This window comes from Limulus polyphemus, unplaced genomic scaffold (assembly GCF_000517525.1).
Source record: "Limulus polyphemus unplaced genomic scaffold, Limulus_polyphemus-2.1.2 Scaffold2887, whole genome shotgun sequence".
NCBI classification, from domain to species: Eukaryota; Metazoa; Arthropoda; class Merostomata; order Xiphosura; family Limulidae; genus Limulus; species Limulus polyphemus.
In genome coordinates this window covers 58,388-64,566 of record NW_013668497.1, presented here as the reverse complement: position 1 = coordinate 64,566, position 6,179 = coordinate 58,388, and positions in this window count along the sequence as shown.

Genomic DNA, 6,179 nt, shown 5'->3' with positions numbered 1-6,179 from the left:
TAAATAGTTTTCATAAGATAGAAAAATAAAAAATAAAAGAGGATGAGAATTGCAGAAAAATAATTATGTAAAGAATATACAGGTAATAATAACAATGTAGAGAAATAGAAAAATGAATAAAAATAAGGATAATGCTCATAGTAAAAGATAAGAAATAAATTTAATTACAAATCTGTTTTTGGAATTTTTTTAGAGATGCACCAAGGTTAGCAATCCCGGAATCGAAATGGATGCCATTTGGCGTTACAGTATTTAACAGTTCTATCCAGTAAGCTTCTTTAATTTTCCTGTTTTTTGACGTAACATTTGTCTTTATACCTGTCAGTGTCTTCAAGAGAGTGGTCAAGCATGTTCAAGTGTATTGCGACCAGAAGTTCTTTATTCATTTTGTTTGAAGATTTGTGGTTATTAAACTAGTATAGTTGTTCTGGTTTGACATACATACTGGAAGTTACATTTTCATCATTGGATTAAGTAAATAGCGTTTTATATAGAGTAGGTTATTGGGTTTAGTGATTTATAAACTGTCTTTGGTTGTCTATTTCAGAAAATGTGTCAGTTTTCTGTATGAATTACACGTGTGGCAATGCTTGCTGCTACAGAGGTAATTTCCACTGGAAAACGACTTAAAGTTAACTTCAGTATGAACTAAGTGATATTTCATAGTTTTATTTGTTCTGAGGAGGTAAAAGTGTTTTATCAGTATCAGGGGAGATTTTGTATTTTGGGTGGTAGGTAATAACTAGTGGAATGTTGTTAGTTTTGTCAACTTGTTGAACCACAGTGTTCTGCTGATAACCTCTTTTGGTCATAATCTGTTATATATACCAGTCGAGCTGAATTAACATTATTAAGTCTAAGGCAAACACCAACTTGAAATACATTATGTCTTATCTATTAACAATTGACCTGGAGCAGAGTAAATTATCTGTAAAATTGAGAAAAATAAAAACTCAATTCTAAGGTTAATTGTCTTTTGTTTTTAAGTTAAACTTAGATTCACTTAAAATATTTAGTTTCCAAACAAATTAATTTATAATGATTTTTGTGATAACTGAAATAGTTTCAAGGCACTTGTTAGTATAAAGTAGTAGCTGTAGCAATAGTAGGTTGGAACTCTCATTCTCACTAGCATGACAAAATTTAGGATTCTAATAAAACTAAATTTTGTAAATAATAAATTAGAATAATGTATATAGTAACACAAAAGATTACACTATAAGTAATAAGGTTTTAGCACTTTAAAACTATGCTTCTAATTCTGCCATACCACTACCACATGCTCTCCTAAACCAGCCAACTTTCTTAAGCAATAATTTTCTTTTAATGACTGACTCTTCTTCGTAGTTTTAAGTTCTGTTTGATAAAAATGTCGTTTCCGTAGCTAGAAAGCCTTTAAAAACTAATATCACACAAAAGTAGGAGTTCAAGTCAATATATACATCAGCATAAAGCTTGGACTTAGACTTTCTCTACCACTTGTTATGTGAAACCTGCACCCATAGAGAATAAATGGAAAATTCAGAATAACACTATACCTTAAGGTAGGTATAAAAGTAACTTATGAGCTCCATAGTGTAAAGAATATTTGTACACATGTTTAACTTATTTCGAACATATATTATTTTAAAAACAAGTAGAGTGCCTGCTATTCGTTTACTGTCGAATTTATCGCCAACAAGTCACAGACACCTACTGTAGAAGAATCTTTACCCAACACACCCATATATTTACATTATTATATATATTACTAAAAAGTAAGTTTCTGATAAATTCCATTATTTAGTTATTTTCAAATAATTTACATCAAAGTTGAAGATACGAGTTAAAGCTGAAACGCTGTTGTATGCCTTTGAGTTTGGCATATGTTTTTGTAATGGAATTCCAGTGTAAGCCAAGTATAATTTTCTACCAACAGAAACCCTATCAAACATGAAAGTTACATGGTGTTACAAAAATATAATTGTCAATTCTTTCTCTTTCGGGAGTGTTTGAGTGAATAAATTTATTGGTCACGTGTCATATGCTTTGTTTAATGTGATTTGCATACACTAGTATAAAATGTTCTCATTCCATTGCAGGATACAAAGAGCCCCATCATAATTCATAGAAACCCCAATGTACCGATCAAGCTCCTTTATTATCCCCGTTGTATCTTAATCCCTATACAGTTCTCTTCCTCTTGTCAAAAGTCCACTTAGGCCAATTCAATTGCCTTAGAATTCAGTTGACAAGCCAACCTGTTTTCTGTATTTTTATTGCAATTATCCATGTATAATTCACATATGCTGTTGTATGATATACTGCAGTTGAATCTTGAACTTCCAATAATCGTCTGCTCTTTGTAATAATCATCTGTCTTTCAAAGCCCACACAGGTGGGTTCTATTAGTTTAGAACACCCTTTGACGATACAAATTATTCTCCATATCTCTTTCAAACTGCTAATCTACCTTTAACATAGCAACCATTAGGCCATTCACTCCCACGATGGTTAACTTTAGATTTTCTAACTTTTCTCTGACCAAACATCACTTCCACGTGACTTTACTTTTACTCTCTTTCTGCTCGTCTGGTCGCAGCTATTTATATGTCTATCACTTAAGCCTTCTAGAAATTTCCATAGCCTCACATCAATGAATTGCAAACACAATGTTCAATAGCCTCAACATCAATGAATTACAAACACAAAATAAATAAATAATAACTACACTAAACAGTATCTTATATCTGATAATAAGCCCTCTTCAAGATAAATATTTACATATTTTTTCCACTATATACAAAGACTGTTTTTATTTCATATACTAAGTCTTCTCATATAGTCTACACCAACATTTGCAGTTCCTTTGGCGGTCTCTTCTCATGTAGAGCCTCTAATAGGGCTTCACCTTGATAGGATTCCTCGTCTTCATCTAGATCTCGTGTCATCTGGAGTCTGTATTTCCTAATTTGTTTGTATACTGACACAGTAGATTTTGTTCATCTTTCTTCTTCTTACCAGCTAGTTCTTCACTTATGTTAACGTCCTTGTATGACTCATATCCACCCATTGCTCTTACGCCTAGTAGATCCTTTTCTTCTAAGACAAAGTCATTGTCTTCTTGTTCTGTATCTATGATGGCCACAGCTGCAACATCCATCTTTGTTTCTAGGTGCCCTGCCACATTTGATTCATGAGCCAACTTCGTCACTTGAGTCCAATATCCTGTTGGTACTATGATATATTTAACTTATCCAATATAACTGCCTTGATAGATCTGATATAGCACTCCCTTCCGGTCCTCTATTCTATAAGTGTCTTTCCCCTTTGTCTTGTACTCGACTTTCTCCCAGTGCCTCCTTCAGTTCCTGCAAATCTGTATTTGGAATGTCGCCTTTTGACACTTGCAGGAGCTTGAAATCTTGTTTGCTATTCTTTTTTTGAGCTCTGGTGGTGACTGCATATGCTTCATCGATCTTCTTTCTGTCTAGTTCTTCCAAGTTTCTACTACTTGGTATGTCTCCAATCACCAAGTCGTATATTGGTACCTTCATACATGTGACCTCAAGGTTTCCTACATAATATGGAGTATCCACCTTTATTTTTGCTAAGGGAAACTTCCTCACTGTCCCATCAATTAGCACACACAGATGTACTTTTTCACTTTCATCTGAGTATCAAATACTAGACTGGTTTTCACTGCTGCACTACTTCACCCAGTGCCTTGTATAACTTTCATTTTCTTGTTCCCAACATATCCTTCACATACTGGCATGTTGTGATTTGGTATCATCTCTTGATGTTTGTACCATACACTCCAAGCACTATTGGCAATATTGATTCATTTGCTAACTTTAGCTGACCATTAGTTGTGCACTGATCAATCATGGAATTGGCACTTCCTTCTCGTAGTGAATCTGACGTGTTTTCTTAATTCTGTTATTTTCTGGCAGTAGCATCCATGGTGCAAGTCAATCTTTTCTTCCTTCTTACCAGCACTATCTTTTTAAATAGCTCCAGCTGCATTTTGTTGATATTTCTGCTATTGCTTTCTGGTAATGGATTTCCAGTTCTTTGCAAAGTGTCCCATTTATAACAAACATAGCGTCTCTTCTCCCATTTGTATATTAACCTCCTGTGCCTTTTGGTATACTTCTGGTCAACCTTCACTGATTTGGAATTCAACTGGATATTTTTGGGCTTGCCAGTTATACCCCCCCCCCCACACACACACACATGGGCTTCCATATTCTGTTCTGCCAGCTTGATCATCTCCTCCACATCTTTTGGTGCTCTCTCCTTTCAGAACAGTGACATGTTAGTTAAACACGCGATCATGAAATGTTCAAGTACTCATAGGTCTGCCAGCCCCTCAAACTATTGCCACATTTGACCATGTCAGTCCATCTTGTGAAGTATCACCATAGACATGCCACAAATTGAAATACAGTTTCTCCAGTGTCAGGTTTGACTTCTCTGAACTTCCAGCAAAAACCTTCTTCAGTAAGTTCGTATTGTTTCAGCAAAGCCACTTTTAATTTGTCATAGTAAATAGCATCTTCTGACATCATGTCTGCATATACTTGTAGGCTTTTTCCTGTGACAAGTGGGCTGAGACAGACTGCCCAGAGATCTTTGTCCCAGATCTTTCCATGTCATCTTTATGTTCATCAAATTTGGGTAGCTCAGGTCGGCTGGCCCTGACTCTATTGTCACTCTTGGGTCCTTTGGTTGGGTGAGCTTTGCAATCTCAATTTGTGCTCTTATTCTCTCTCTTCCTATTTCAAATATTTCCCTTCTCTCATTTTCTTCTCTCTCCTTTTCTCCTTTCAGTTTTTCTTCCTCTTTTCTCTGTTGCCACTCTTCTCTCTGCAGTTGTTGTTGTGTTTAACAAACTCTCATAATTCACTGTCTTTTAACTCCAGATGCTCTCTTTTTTCTATCCATTTATCAAAATTTGACATCGTTTTCTAGCATGATTGTAATCTCCATACTATTTGTGCTACTGCAGTTGTTCACGGTTACTTCTACTGCCCCATTCACCACTGTATAATCCTGGCTGTGGCTCACCAAATGTCAGAAACTTACTTTTTAGCAGTATATATAGTAATGTAAATATATGGATGTGTTGGGCTAAGGATTCTTTTACAGTAGGTGTCTGTGACTTGTTGGTGATAAATTCAACAATAAACGAACAGCATATATTCCACTTGTTTTAAAATAATATATATATATATTTTCGAAACAAGTTAAACATATGTACAAATATTCTTTACACTATGGAGATCATAGTTGTATCTTGAACATTATGTTACGACAGCGGAAGTCACGTGACGCTAGTAACACGTCATAAGCTTCTAGAAAATTCATGTCCCTTCGTGAAGCCTCGAGTGTTTACTAGATGTGCGGTATTCTTGTATATAAGACCGCCAAGAAGTGACGGCAACAATGTAATGAAATTGAATTGCAGACAGAGATAGAGGCGACAATTGAGTCAAGCGCGTGAATCGTTCGTACGTTGTTTAAGTTATAGCGTGACTGTGGAAATTAAGTGTATTGCAAAGTTGTATTGAGAAAGAATAAACTAGTTTTATTTAAGAAAGGACTTGTATCGCTAAAGTTTCTTCGGAAAGAATTTTTACGGAAAATTAACAAACGAACACAGAGGTGTAAAAATTGGTGTCAGAAGTGGGATAAAAAAATGGAAACGAGAAGCGGCAAATCAAACTACAGCTTGGCAGATGTGATGGCAGCAATACAAGAGCAGCAAAAGAAACAAGAAGAACGAAAAAAGAAACAAGAAGAGAGATTGCAGCAGCTGTTGGAGGAAAAAGAAAAGAAACAAGAAGAGAGACAACAGCATTTGCAAGAAAACCTGCAACAGTGGCAGCTCGAACAGCAAAATAAACAAGAAGAGAAATTACAGCAGTGGTCGGAGGAAAAAGAAAATAAACAGGAAGAGAGATTACAGCAGTTGTTGGAGGAAAAGGAAAAGAAACGAGAAAAGAAACAAGAAGAGAGACAACAGCATTTGCAAGAAAACATGCAACAGTGGCAGCTCGAACAGCAAAATAAACAAGAAGAGAAATTACAGCAGTGGTCGGAGGAAAAAGAAAATAAACAGGAAGAGAGATTACAGCAGTTGGTGGAGGAAAAGGAAAATAAACAAGAAGAGAGATTACAGCAGTTGTTGGAGG